At 34.4% G+C, this 14,674-nt stretch overlaps 1 protein-coding gene across 3 annotated transcripts in view; it reads left to right on the forward strand.

Annotated features, from left to right (window-relative positions):
* CTNNA3 (catenin alpha 3) overlaps nt 1-14,674 on the forward strand; it is a 1,874,587-nt gene that overhangs the window by 1,533,973 nt on the left and 325,940 nt on the right. The window lies entirely within an intron of this gene.

The following is a 14,674-nucleotide window of genomic DNA, read 5'->3' on the forward strand; positions in this document are numbered from 1 at the left end:
AATATTTCTAATAAGAAAGGGGAGAAATGTAAGTTACTTTGGAGTCATTGGTTTCTACCAAGTCCTTAATTCAGTCAGGAAAATATTATAGCTTTCTTGATTGGGACTCTGTCCTCCTGTTGCTCTTTTATTCATAAAAGTCAAAATTCTACAAAGAGTGTGTTCAAAGCTTCTTAAGACATCAGTGACACTTTTCTCAGAATCCTTAGTTCATTCAGGTTCATCCATCAATTAGTCCCAAAGCCATCGTTACATTTTAAGTTTTTATTTCTGTAACATTGTACGTCTTGTATCAAACTACATATTTGCTTATATGATTCAGTAACACATTACCAAAAACAGCTTCTTAAGGAATCTGAGATTGTCTCAGATAGTTGAGTTTGTCTTAGCCTCTTTTAAAAGGTTACAGTCAAAGTGTTCTCAAAGTGTACACTCTGGCTCTCCAGAGACTTGACTGGGCTGAGGTATTGCCTTCAGAGTGACCTTGTGGTTTTCACAATTGGGCTTCTCTCATAGTATTTGTTTCAACTTAACTTCTCCCTGAACATATGGAGAAAGGCAGACATGGGAGTTGGGGGAAAAGAGAGAGAAAGAATATAAAAGATGCAATCTTATATGACTTAATCAGAGAAGTATATACTGTCACTCTGTCATCATCTATTGGCTACACATTGCAATCCCAATAAAATGTGTGTCTCATATCCAGGCAGGGAGCATCACACAAGTAGTGAGTATCAGGAGAAGCCTCATACTGGAGGTATTGGAGGCTGATCGTCACTGCTAACCAGTGTACTGTTTTTTCAATAGGAAGCAATACAATTGAATGGTTAAGACATGAGTCTTTTTCTGAAAAATATTGGCAGTTTCTTATAAAAAGAATTAAACATACATTTAACATATGACCCAGAAATCATATTCCTGGGAGTTTATCTCAGAGAATGAAAATTTGCTTTTACACAATAAAAACTTTAGCCAATAATTAGAAAGAAGCTGACACACGATGGTGAATGCATGTAATCCTGGCAGCTTGGGAGGCTGAGGTAGGAGGCTCATGAGTTCAAAGTCAGCCATAGCAAAAATGAGATGCTAAGCAACTCAGTGAGACTCTGTCTCTAAATAAAATGCAAAATAGGGCTGAGGATGTGGCTCAGTGGTTGAGAGCCCATGAGTTCAAGCCCTGGTACAAAAAAAAAAAAAAAAAATTAGAAGCATTAAAATATCCTTCTACATGTGAACGGTACATACAACCATAGAATACTACACATTAGTACAAAGGAAGAAACCATTGATGCATGCAATACATTTGGATGCACTTCAAAGGCATTATACTAAGTGGGGAAAATCCAATAGCAAGAGGTCACACAGTAGGTGATTTCATTTACATGGCATTCTTGACATGAAAATATAGAATGGAGATTAGATTAGTGTTTGCCAGGGTTTAGAGATGGCTGTTGCAAGACATCAGGTATGATTACAGAAGGGTAATATGAGGAAGATTGTTGTGGTGTAGAATACTTCGGTGCTTGGCTGTGGTGGTAGTTGCATGAATCTTCTCACAAGATAAAATGGCATGAAATGTCATACATGCATTGCCCTGATGACAGTTTCCTGGCCTTAACATTGTACTATAGTTAGGAACCATGGAACTATTGGGGGAGAGTGGCTGAACAATACATGGCTTCTCTCTGGGCTCTCTCACAACTTTCTGTGACTATATAATTTCAAAATTACAGTTGTTTTTGAATCTCTGTTATCATTAAAGACTAAATGAGTGGTTTTAGTTTGAGAAAGAGGTTAGCTGAGGTTCAGAATCATCTTTGTAACATTTTCAAATTATACTTCTTCCTATCTGTATCCTAAAGATAAATATTTTTTATAAAATAAAAACCAATGTGTCTAATTTAACTAATTATGGATAGTTTATTATCTAAACATCACTGAAAACTTTTTAAGTAAATGTTGAGATACATAAATATCATATTGGTTAACCTCAATAAAGTAGAGAAGTATTGAGGAAAAAAATAAAAAGAGAAACCATGATTCTTCAAGTTAAAAAGGTGTTAAAATTTCAGTTTGGTCACCTGTTCACCAGGTAGTATGGATGGATTGCTTAACCTTTTTAGTTTTAAAAAATTCAGTTAACTTGTTAGGATGCTTTGTAGTGAAAACACTTGTATGCTGAAGTTAGTAAGAAAACTATGAGCACTGAAATCTCACAAGGCTTAAGATTCTTTCTTCTTTTGCTTTCTACTTCTGAAATGTGTACAAAAAAAGGTGGGAAAGGCAGAGCGAGAGGATGAGGTCCTTTCAGAGTTCATCAATGTATAAGTCCTTATAACGATCCTTGTTGTGGTTTGAATGAGAGGTGTTCCCCAAAAATTCACTTGTGAGACAATGCAAGATTTGGAGGAGAAATGATTAGGTTGTATCCCTATCCCTAATCCCTAATCCTGATGGTATTAATTGAGTTGTACCTGGAGGAAGGTGAGGTGTGGCTGGAGGAAGTGGTTCATTAGGGGTATATATTTTTACCTGGGGAGGGGAACCTCTCTCTCTCTCTGTTTTTTAATCATCATGTGAGCTGCTTCCCTCTTTCATATTCTTCCACAATGATGTTCAGCCTCAACTCTAGCCCTGAGGAATGGAGCCATGGACTGAGACCTCTAAACCCATGAGCACTGGAATAAACTTTTCTTCCCCTAAAATTGTTCTGGTCAGATCTTTTAGTCACAGTGGTGAAAAAGTGAACTAAAACAATCCTTTTGTCTTGGGAGATGTTCTTGAAATCTTTATTGTCTGTATTTCTTAGGCAAAGCCAGGACATAAGTCTTTGATATTTACCTAAACTGTTGGCTCCAGTTCTTACACTAATCATTCCACCCAAGTAGTTCTTATTTGAGTTCAATCCCCCCTTATAATAATTTCATTGTCTTGTCTTAGAGCATTAATTACAATTTCATTTTAATTCATTTGTAGCTAACAGTATTTTTGCTATTTTGTTAGGTACGTATATAAAGAGTCACCATGTATTTCCTAGTTATAAATTCTTATTAATGTTATTACTTTCTGAATTTGGTCTTCTAATATTGATATGCAATCCAACATTTTCATTTCCAGAACTCATAGAGATGGAGTCATTGAATGAAACGTGCAATGTGACAGGAGAATGGTTCCCAGAAGTGGGGATTTGCCTTAAAATACTTGCTCTTAAATAATTAGTTTCCTTATATACAAAATGGAAATTATAATAGTCAATTTAAGCACTGGGCATGGTGATCAAGTGAGATAATGGATGTAGAAGTCATCACCTGGATTTGCTCAAACACTGAATAAACAGTAAATCAATAAGGCAGCACAATGCCTATTCCTTCCTCTGCTATTCCACATCCCTTTAGATTCTTGCATATTCTGCTTCCTGCACTGCCTCACAAGGACATCCAATAGCCACAGACAAGCCACATTTTCAGAGGATTGTCACTTTCCGTCAGATATCATCATTCTTTTCATTTCTTGTCCATTTTACTTTGTGCATATCAGATGTTACTGAGAACTGATGCTAATTTGGAAAGAAGACTTTCTTCCATTTTGTTAATTTCAAGTATTGGTTCATACACTACAAAAAAACAGAAGTAGAATTTCTGGAGAGAGGAGGGGCATCTTTCTTTGAGGGTTTTCTTTTTCTCTCTCTTTTTTTTTTTTCAGTGTCCTTTTTTTCTTAAGACTAACTCATGAGTCTATAGGGAATTGGGTTGAGAGCTACTTTGAAGAAAATCATCTCACTATACTGAAAATCTCCTCCACCCTCAGGCAACCAACCTGCATTTTTGGACAGGAATTATGTACATCACTTCTATTTCACTTAGAATTTTCTAGGAGTTTGCTCAGTTCCTCTAGTGCATAGACTTCACGTATCAAAGAGACAAGGATATTATGTCGCATTACAAGATAAGAAAGCACTACATTTTTCTCTTATGTTCAGAAAATTTACTAATTGAACAGAACATGTATTTTCTTCTCAGTATCTTTCTTGAAATACCTAAATTATAAGTCATATTGTAGAAGTCAGAAGCTACCCTAATCAAGTAGATGTATTATAAGAGAGAGGAGGCAACCCACACTTCTGGAACAATAAGGAATACATTTTCTTGAATTGTCCAGTGAAAATATTTACATAAATATTTAGTATTCATATATTTATATAATTTAAATATAGCTTTCTTTTGGAAAAATATTGAGACAACTAAAAATAAAAATTATCCTTTTTTAAATCAATGTTGTACAGATCATTCCTTTACCCCTATAAATGTATCATTTATTACATTTGCTCTCCAATTTTTTCAATTAAAATTGTCTTGCTTTAATTTAAGCAAATTTACTGTATATACAGAGCAGAAAGAAATTAGATATGACAAGTTCTCTCCAATGCACAATACAAAAACTTTGTGCAAGACACACAAATGAAATTTTGTTTCTTTATTGTCATGTCAAAATTAGCATGTTGTTTTTCCAGTTTATATTCTAGGTAAAGATTTAACCTCCTGCTTGCAGATACACAAATATTTTATATAAAGGAAAGAAAGCACAACTAAAGCAGGTGTGACTGCCCACTGCAGATTTCAGTGCACCTTTTGTTTATCAGAGAAGGTAATGTTACCCTGAAGACAGTCAAGGGGTTGGAATTGTTGCTACCTCTGTGTGTTTGGCAAGCTGCCAGAATCCCTGGCAACAGAACCTGCTAATTTTTTTTTTTCTAATCATTTTTGCTCATGTAGACTGCTGAACACAATGCCTAGAATCACAATCCTTTCAAAATTGCACAGCTTCCAATGCTCCTTACAATGTTTTTGGCTACTATCAACTAAAACCCCATTTTTTTCCCCAGTTATCCTATTTTAAATGACTTTTAAAATAACTTCTTAAGTTCCATTTTCATGAAGCAATTCTAAGGGAGAAAATATTTTTCCCTGAAGAAAATTTGGACAAATATAACTAAAGGTTAAAGCAGAAAATCTGTTGTACAGAGCAATAGCCTACCATTTCTTACATATTAAATTCATTAATGTGAATTGGAAGTATAGGTACTTTTTTTTCCCCTTTAATGTGTCTTACAGTTGTAAACTCTCAAAAATAGGATGAATTAAAGTTTGGGAATCTCAAATTAGTTCATGATCTATGATGGCTGAATCCAGAACTGACCTAGGAGGACAATGTGCATTAATACCATTGGTATTTGCAAAGTGGTTTTAATATTTGTTTTCATCATCTTAGTTTATACCTTATGGTAATAGTAAGAAAAATATTTGGGGACTCACCTCCTTATATCTATTTTAATTACTAATTCCACCAAGGTTGTAACTTTCCTGTAACCTCAAAAGAATGTAGCATAGGCAATAATACATCTAGCTAATATGAAATATGAAAAACACATGTTTTAAAATTTTTTAAAAAATCTACAATAGTCCAAAATTACAAAACAAATGGATTTGGAACACTAAATGAGCACAACAACTTAAGATGTTTTTCTGTATTCAATTTTAAATGCGAAGATATTTAACATTACATTAAATATCTTTGTCTGTTTAAACATAGACTAAACACACAATGAAGCTTTAAAGCGAAAACTAAGTTTCGCTTAAGTTAAGGCAAAATGATTTTAATTAAAAATTTTAGAAAGAATGTAATAAATGATATATTTATAGGTCTTAAAGTAACAATTTGTATAACAGAGAAAAAAGGACGTTTCTTAATGTTAACTATCTCTTAATATTTTCCCAAGAGAAAGTTGTATTTAATTCATATAAAAATTTATTTTTTGGTAGGGGGGATTGAACTCAGGGGCACTTAGCCACTGAGTCACATCCTCAGTCCTATTTTGTATTTTATTTAGACAGGGTCTCTCTGAGTAGCTTAGGGCCTCACTTTGGGTAAGGCTGACTTTGATCTTGCCATCCTCCTGTCTCAGCCTCCCTAACCACTGGGATTATAGGAGTGGGACACCACATATAAACACAAAATGCAAACGCTAAATTCAAAGTCTTCATAATAGTTTATCAACGAAAGTTTTAGTCAATTATTTTGATCACACCCTCTCCAAAGACATAACAATAAAGATTAAAACAGAATCATAACTTCAACATATAAGTGAAAGCACCCAGAAACCACTCCAGACGCAGGAACTCACACAAGAGAGTTTATTACGCTGACAGGCAGAGTATCTGCGTGCAGGGGAGAGAGAGAGAGAGAGAGAGGGAGAGAGAGAGAGAGAGAGAGAGAGAGAGAGAGAGAGAGAGATAACAATCTAGACCAATTACTGGCTAGGAAGTTCGTGGGCTAACAATCTGAATTGTAAAGTGGTGTGGGGGAGGGAGAATAATGGTGACAGCAAAATAGCAGATCTGATGCCAATAATAAGATTAATTCAATATATATATTAGACAAAATAAGAAAAAAACCTAAGTTTAGACATAAAACTTCTGGAAACATAAAAAAACTAGAATCATTTACCTTGAATATTTAGATATTACTTAAGAAATAGAGCGATATTGAAATTGTTAAAGCAGAAAATAGAATGTGATATTGGGTTGAGTCATCAAAAAACAATAGTTTCTGTATTGCAGAAATGTTAAGCATGATGTCAGGTTTACATAGGTAATAATCTGAAATTGGTTCAACTCTTCTGGAACCACATAATCGCATCTATATATAAAGAAAGAGGGGTAAGGAAAGGATTTTTTCAAAAAAAACTTGAAGACTCCTCTGTTGGGTCCTTCTGATTCCAACTGTTCTTGAGTTGGCTGATAGTTTCCAGTCCTCCCTCCTCACCGACCTCCCATGGTAAATCTCTCAGCTCTCACCACTGAGCATTCTTGTTCTGCCTGGACTGTTGCCCTTTTTACTCCAGACTGAAGTTCCCACTGAATTTATCATGACCACCTTCCGGAATTTATATCCCTTTGACATCCAGATGAGAAAGTCACTGTCAGACTCAAACACATTCTTGTACTGAGTAGACCCTGGCTGCTTTAGCTTTTTCAGACATGCAGTAAGCTCCAAGCCAGTGTATTCCCCAGCCCTGGGTAGCTCACTCCAGGTTTTTTTGTACTTGTGAAGAAATCTTGGTTTGGGGTTAAGAAATCTCTTCATTTTCTTCCTTTTGGTGTGGAGCATGTACTCACAGCATATCTTTCTCTAAAATAATCTGAAGAAATGCTGCCTGTGTCTGCTATTCTCATATCTAGAGCCCTCTGGAGATGTAATTCGAGGAAGGTTGAAATGTAACATTACTCATTTTTTAGTGTTTCACTTTTTATAGTCTGCAAGAGGTCTAGCACCTCTTTTGGAACTTAGCATTTATTATACTTTCATGTCTTGGCCAAAACTTCAATTTTTTCAATTCCTCAAACTGCTGTCTTTTCCTGTGTTGACGGTGTTACTATTGTGGCTATGCTGCTGCTTGGAAGCATTCTGGGAAGGTAGCCAGTTCCAAATTTACATTGGTTATCAATCAGGCAGTTCATTAATAGTACGCCATGACCGAATGTTCCCAAAATGTTACTTCCCTGAGAGTTACCACTTAGTCCTGTAGATGCCCCCAGAGAGCGCTCTGTTTATCAGAAGTGTTCTTTCTACAATGTAAATCAGAGAACATTTCAGAGTACATAAGCCACCTAAGAACTGTAAAATCCCGTATGTGGAAGGTGGCCTGGGCCTTAGAGAGATGTCATAAGTAGTTCCATCATTTTTAATGAGATCACATGTTAAACACATTGTTAACTATGTATGAATTGTTTTTGAACCTTTTACAGCTATGTTGGTTTTGTTTTTTTGTTTACCCCATCTGCTTAGCATAGAATTTTACATATGTTCAACATACATTGATCTCTTTCTTACAATACAAAATCATACTATGCTATTTTAATTAGGGCAATTTTAAGATTACATTAACATAAATCTAAATTTCTGGATGTAATAAGGTACTCAAATTTAGATATTTATTTAAGTTGGGGAAAAAAAGTAAAATTGCTGGCTACCTGAAAACAACATTAGCATTGTTGCAAACATTAACTGATCTATTTATATTTAAGCATTGGATTTGCTCTAGGATCGTAAAACAGGCCTTACTCTAAAAAAATTCTTTCTCATTGCTAACCCTAATATATCACATAATAACTTGACCCTTTTTTTTCTACAAAAGTAGTACTCCTTTATTTCTCAATGCAAGAACCCTTGACCCAATTGAATTGAGATTATTTAGAGTAAGATAAGATTCTGAATCTGGTGCTTTTATTATCTTGCCTGCCTTACTAAATTATAGCAGGGCCATTTTTCCATACAGCAGCTGTGCATTGAGACCATGCTTCCTGCCACAACTAAGCCTTTTCTTCCTATATATGATATAGTCTGTTTTCAGTGCCTAAAGATTCTTATTTTATTACAGCTGGTTTATACCATTATTTTAAATAATAAATTTAAACACTTTTGAGAATCCACGCTAGAAACATTTTCTGAAAAATCAGAATCAAAATATTTGCTGTGTTTTTAAGACTTAAGAGTCAGAAAAGATTACCAAGTTAAAGTAAAACCTTCTTAGATACTGTATTTTGTTATCTTCCTTTCTCTCTTTGTTTCTCTGTCTCTCTTACTTTCACATATAAGTTGCTTGGAGAATAGGCTGAAGTGTGTAATGTTAAAAAATACAAAACATGCGCAAGCTAGTACAAAATGCAGATAGCTAATACAAATGCAAATTTTAACTAAGTCTGTCAAATACATGCTAAGCTTTTCCTGAGCTTCCTGGTTTACTGTCCTATATCCCCAATCTATTTTTATGTACAACCTAGCTTATTAGAAAAAGAAAGGAATAAGAAAAGCTATATGGAAAATGGGATTATCCCTGACTTCACAAATTTATTAAAAAAAAAGAAAAACATTATAACTTATAAAATGTATTGTCTTTCTTGGACTGCTTGTAATCTCTGGCTGCTTCTTTTACTTTACCTTATTTCTTCCATGTTTCCAAACTCACCATCCTTACTCTTCCCCAACAATTTGGGTATGGTCCTGCACAGGGCATTGAAACTTTCTTCATTTCATAGCATGTTCTTACCCCACCTCTTTCAACTCTTTCCCAAAATCAGTCGGATGCACTTGAAGTAATCTATTCAAATTCGTACCTGATTCCCATCTTGTACTGTCTTACTTACCTATTTGTAATCTTGCATCATTTCCTATTCATGTTTTTATTTCTCTTAACTAGGGTATAAGCTTCAAGAGAGTAGGAATTTTTGTCTGTTTTCATATTTTTTTTTCCTTTTTTTTTTTTACACTGTGTATCCTTCAACCTTAGAACAATGCCTGGCATAAAGTAGACTCTTAACATCTTTGATGAATGAATAAATGTACAAATTGCAGCAGAAATTATGCTATTATTATAACTAGAAAAATATCTTATTTAGTGATGTATTCAGAGTTTCTCAATGGCAGATTAAATACAGTCATCTTGTTAGAAGAGAGGGGTGAGGGTAAGGAACTTTTTAAAGATATGTATTCACATAGAAAGTATACTCATTTTACTTAGATTGGGTATTCTTAGGGTGGTTTTGGTGTGAGTCACTGGCAGACTTTGAAGTGAAGGAGAACCTACTCCAGTGTTTCCTAGGTATTGATTCATTTGCTAACTGGGAGAGGAGAGATCCTCATATTATTAAAATAATGGTGCTTATGTGGAAATTTGGTATGTGGGGGTGGGTGGTTACAGTGATAGTTGTAGTATTTAATTGAATACTTAAATAAAAGCACATGTAAACATAATAGGAGGTGACAAATGTTACTATTTGATATAAAATAACTACTGCCTACGGATCCATAGTCTTTTTTACAGACATTTACTCTTATTAAATTCTGTCAGGTAGATCCTTGATTTCCTTTCTTAAATCATTATGGGAAACTTTGATTTGTGTTTTTCCCACTTGGCTGATGATGATGTAAACTCATGTAGTAATATGTACAGGAACCTCAAAGTACTATACAGATGTTATTGATTTTAATCATTACTATCTAGTGGCAATTATAATTTAATTAAGCTTTACCATGTTGTGTCTGGGGTATTGTCAGTCTAGGAATGCTCCTAGATGTTCCATATCATTTAAGGTCGTACTTTCTCTTCCTAATCTATTTCCTGTGAATATGTAAAAGAAAAAGCATTGGCAGGTTTAATACTCTTCATTTTTCTTTCTCATTTTTGAGTAGCTACAGAATTACTAAATCCTATACAATCTCCCTCTCCATCTTCCTACCTAGTTCTTACTCTACAGATGAGAAACCAAGATCATTAGCTGTTTTTCACCTTTGCCTGAGCCTCATCTATTGCCCAGGAATCTTGAAACTATAAGTGGGTTGGAAAATTGAGCCCTGATAAAACTGTTTTTGATATTCTTTCTCCACTTTTTCTCATTAAACATTACAGAGAAGTTCACTGATGCTGACAGAGTGGTTGATTGTGCCTGGAAGAGGTATTGTGTTGACAAGTACAAATGAGATCATCCTGGACTAGTTTGTGTTTTGCTGTTTCAGCTGCTATGAATGACTACAGCAAAATAATTTTTTATTAATGTGAATAAATAAATCAAGTAGAAAATTACTTTAAAAATAGTGGTTTGGGCATTGCAACACTGAATTCAAAGGAGTACAATAGCATGACAATATCCACAGGATAACCATCAGCCCTGATCTTTATAAAATTTGAATTTACATATTTATAAAGCAATTAATAACATTTAGAAGCTATCAGGAAACTTTTTTTCCTACCCTATTTCTCACCTCTGTCATTATTATCTTCATAATACAAAAGCAACACTGTTTTAAAACATTGGAATTGCTTTTTGGCAAAAGATATACTTCAATTGATGGCACCTCTAGATGATGGGCTCCTTTGAGGGCCAGGAATAGCATGAGAACTGGGAATCTGGAGAGATGGCATGGCATGATATTTTGGAAAAACTCTCTGGAACTTTCATAGCTGTGCAGAGATCTGAAACCTAGAGGGAAACAGGCAATTATCTATTTTCAGCAGGGAAAACATACACTGTCTATTTTCAGTAATATTCTTCTTTGGAAAGAAGAAAATATTTTATCTTTTGACTGTATGTTATATGAAGAAAGTGTACCAACCCCATGTAGCAATAGCTCTTCCTCGAAGCAATTAGACATGCTTATTTAGTTACATGAAATATGATGGATAAGTTTCAAGAATGTCACATAAGTAACATTTTTTCACTGTCTAGTCTGATAATCTTTTCCTTTTAAGGTAAATTACGGTTGGACAATATTTGCACTCACCAAAATTATTTTATTTCCTAAATAATACTTATATAATGAAAGTCAGTTATGAGAAAGTACATGACACATGAGTACAAATATATATCTTGTCATCTGCCAAGAGACTACCTTTAAAGATGGGGTTCAATCTCCTGCACCAATGAAAAAATTATTAAGAACCACCAATGCATAGTTTTATCTTACTAAATACCTTCAAAAGTTGATAAGTAGAGTGAATATACATTTGGGGTTGACAGTAGTTAAAAGTCTAGGCTGTGGAAGTAGATTTATTCAATCTGATTATTTCCCTTGCTTCTTGCAGGAGAGAAGCTAGAATATGAGAGATTCTGATAAATAAGAAATTCCCCATCATATAAATTAATCTTCCATTTTGCATAGGAGATTTTCAAAAATTGGTTGATTTAACAATAAAATCTTTCAAGAATGTAGATGAAATAACAAAATATCTATAAATTAATACAGTAAATATTTACAGTAAAAATTTATAATAGAAATTATGTAAAATCCTACTTGTTGGTCTCTGGGTGGCACTTCAAGAAGTATATTTCTTTGCATTCTTCACTGGCATCTGGAGTCTCTGAGTCATTTAAAATGATTTTGAAGAGGATTTCACAGTGTTCAAATACTTAAATTTAGGAATCTATGGGTGATGTTATCACTGGAAAATTTATTTCACAAGTGTTGTTAGGTCACTCCTGTCCACTCATTTATTCTGTAGATGGAATGATTTCCCAAGGTACTGACTTACTTTGACAAGGTGATTTTCTAGATAGTTGTTTAAAGCAACATTCAGTTATTAACAATTGTGAGATAACATCTTCAGGAGTAGTTACTAAATCGGTGTTACAGTCCTTTGCATTTTTCTTTTAAAATCATTTAGACGACATCTATAATTTGCCTGAGCTAGAATTAATTGATATTTCTGATCAAAACAAAATGGTTGGGAGCACATTTGGTAAAATTACTACATTTCTATTTTCTAAGTAATATATGATGAAAGTCCTTCTCTTATAGTTGTGTATAATCAGTAAATTTTTATGTTTCCCTTTTTTTCTCAAATTAGGGAGTAATAATATTACTGATCTTTCAGGACAGTAATGAGGTTTAAATTAACATAATGTGGTTAGTTTAATGCTTTGTAGATAATTAGTACTTGACAAATGGCAAATAAATGGTGACCTCTTGTATTTTTAAAAAGAATTCACATTTGTACATTGTTTTCTCCTTCAGTGCAAATTATTAAAAGGTCTTTTAAAGATGTACACATAAATAATACATCCATGCCGAATGACAAGCCATATATATTAATTTATCATTTCATATCTATCAACAAACTGAATCTCAATGATTTTTGAAAAGCTAAAGAATGCCAATGGCATTGTGCATCAACTAACATATATTTGTCACTTTAAAGTTGTATTTCAAATATATTTACAAGGGAAAATGGCATCTGTAACCATTTACTAATTTCTGGCTTAAATGTTGAATTTGGATTTTTCTGTTTCCATCTTGCATATAATAGTGGATCTTAATTTTTATACAAGTTACTTTCTAGAAATTCATTTCTAATTAGGAGTTGAGAACTCAGAACATGTTTAGTCATAGAAGCATTGAAGGCATTTACATACCCAGAATAATCTTTCAAAATCTGTTCAAATAGCTGGACATGATGGTACACACCTATAGTCCCAGTGGTTAGGGAGGTGGAAGCAGGAGGATCATGAGTTCAAAGCCAACCGCAGCAAAAGCAAAGCACTAAGCAACTCAGTGAGGCCCTTTCTCTAAATAAAATACAAGATAGGGTTGGGGATGTGGCTCAGTGGTGGAGTGCTCCTGAGCTCAATCCCTGGAATTCCCCTTCAAAAATATCTGCTCAATCCACATTAATATCAAAATAGCATGTATGTGATGAAAAAAAAATTACAGAATATGGTATTTACAAATTAGGCAAAATGGAATAAGAAGTAGACATTCATGTAAAAAACTATGCCTGAAAGAAAATCAAATTTAATTAGTGGCAGAAAAGTGGGAAATAGAAAAATTTAGTGAATATTCTGAAGCAGATTTGTCAGGATGTCTGTGATCCTGAGAGGTGGTTGACACATTTTTAAGAAAAATTTCATCTCAAATAAATACTCTCTTTTTCATTGATACTGACAGATCCTTAGTTCAATTCTGAGGGTTGTTAAAAAATAAGAGCATAGCACTTCATTTCTGGAAATATTTATGCCATTAATAATGTGTATGTGTTTCTTTAATTTTAAAATGCTTTTGGGGCTTATACTCCGTGCCTTGGCATATGACCTGACACTTGACTAGGCATTAGTAATTCCAGCAGGAATAAGCTGCAGTCAGAGTACTAGGAGAAGACAGACATTTAAACTGATAAATTCCATAGTGTTGGAAGTGCTATAATAAAAGCATGAACATAAGGAGTATAATGGAGGAGATGGTCAGTGTTGGGTCACTAAGAGCACACTGATACCAGTTATGGGTGTCAGGAGACAACATTCACCGCTAGGATGGAGAGGAAGACTGGAACATAACCTTGGAGAATATTTATAACATGCGAAAACTTTGGAAGGTTTATGTTAGAGGCAACATGGTGTTTTGGAAAGGTTTGGATCTGGAAACTACACTTGTACCTATGTGAGCTTTAGTTCTTTGATATACAAAATAAAGGAAACTAACTTGAAATTTTCTATCCCTCTTTGTTCTAAAATTCTGTGACTTAAAAGCACATTGTTTTCTTATTTTGATAAATAATAAGAGAGGGAGGAAGATGGGAGAGGGGGAAATATAAATGAGAAATGTGGATCTGCCACTGCTTATGTCAGCCACCAAACAGCATTGTCAACCACGGAAACCTCTACTGCTGTTTAAAGTAACTAAGACATGGAGAGATGAAGCAATGAGAGTGGTTCATTTATGTTAGACTTTGGATGTGAGACATCCCAAAAAAGCTCATGTATGAGACAATGCAGGAAGGTTTAGAGGAGAAATGATTAGGTTATAAGAGCCTTAACTCAATCAGTGAATTAATCCCCTAATGGGGGTTAATTGAGTGTTAACTGAAGGTGGTAATGTGTGGCTGGAGAAGGTGAGCATTGGGGTATATATTTTGTATCTGGTGAGTGGAATCTCACTCTGCTTTCTGATCATCTTGTGAGCTGCCTTCTCTTTGCCACATTCTTCTTCCATGATGTTCTGCCTCACTTTGAGCCCAGAGGAATGGAGCCTGCTGTGTATGGATGAAGACCTTTGACACTGTGAGCCCCCAAATAAACTTTTTCTCCTCTAAAATTGTGCTGGTCAGGTCTTTTAGTCCCAACAAAAA

This window comes from Sciurus vulgaris (assembly GCF_902686455.1).
Source record: "Sciurus vulgaris genome assembly, chromosome: 4".
NCBI classification, from domain to species: Eukaryota; Metazoa; Chordata; class Mammalia; order Rodentia; family Sciuridae; genus Sciurus; species Sciurus vulgaris.